This window comes from Athene cunicularia (genome assembly GCF_003259725.1).
Source record: "Athene cunicularia isolate RWA chromosome 1 unlocalized genomic scaffold, athCun1 chr1_part2, whole genome shotgun sequence".
In the NCBI taxonomy this organism is placed as follows: Eukaryota; Metazoa; Chordata; class Aves; order Strigiformes; family Strigidae; genus Athene; species Athene cunicularia.
In genome coordinates, this window is record NW_020799092.1 from 53,781,207 (window position 1) to 53,781,450 (window position 244).

Consider the following 244-nt stretch of genomic DNA (forward strand, 5'->3'; position numbering starts at 1 on the left):
CGGGCCGGCCGCACCCCGGCGCGGCGGGCCTGTTATTTTCAGCAGAACTTTCCACGCCCCGCGTGTGGAGCGGGTCACTCCGCGGTGCCTCATTAACTGGTGGGAGAAATGCGGTGGAAACGATGTCAAGGGTCATGGGGCAGCGCGACTTCCAGGGCAGCGCTGCAGCGGGGGCTCCGCTGTGGCCCCCTGCATCACCGCAGCTCACATGCTACCCCAGGGGCCCCCACAAAAGACCTGGGTG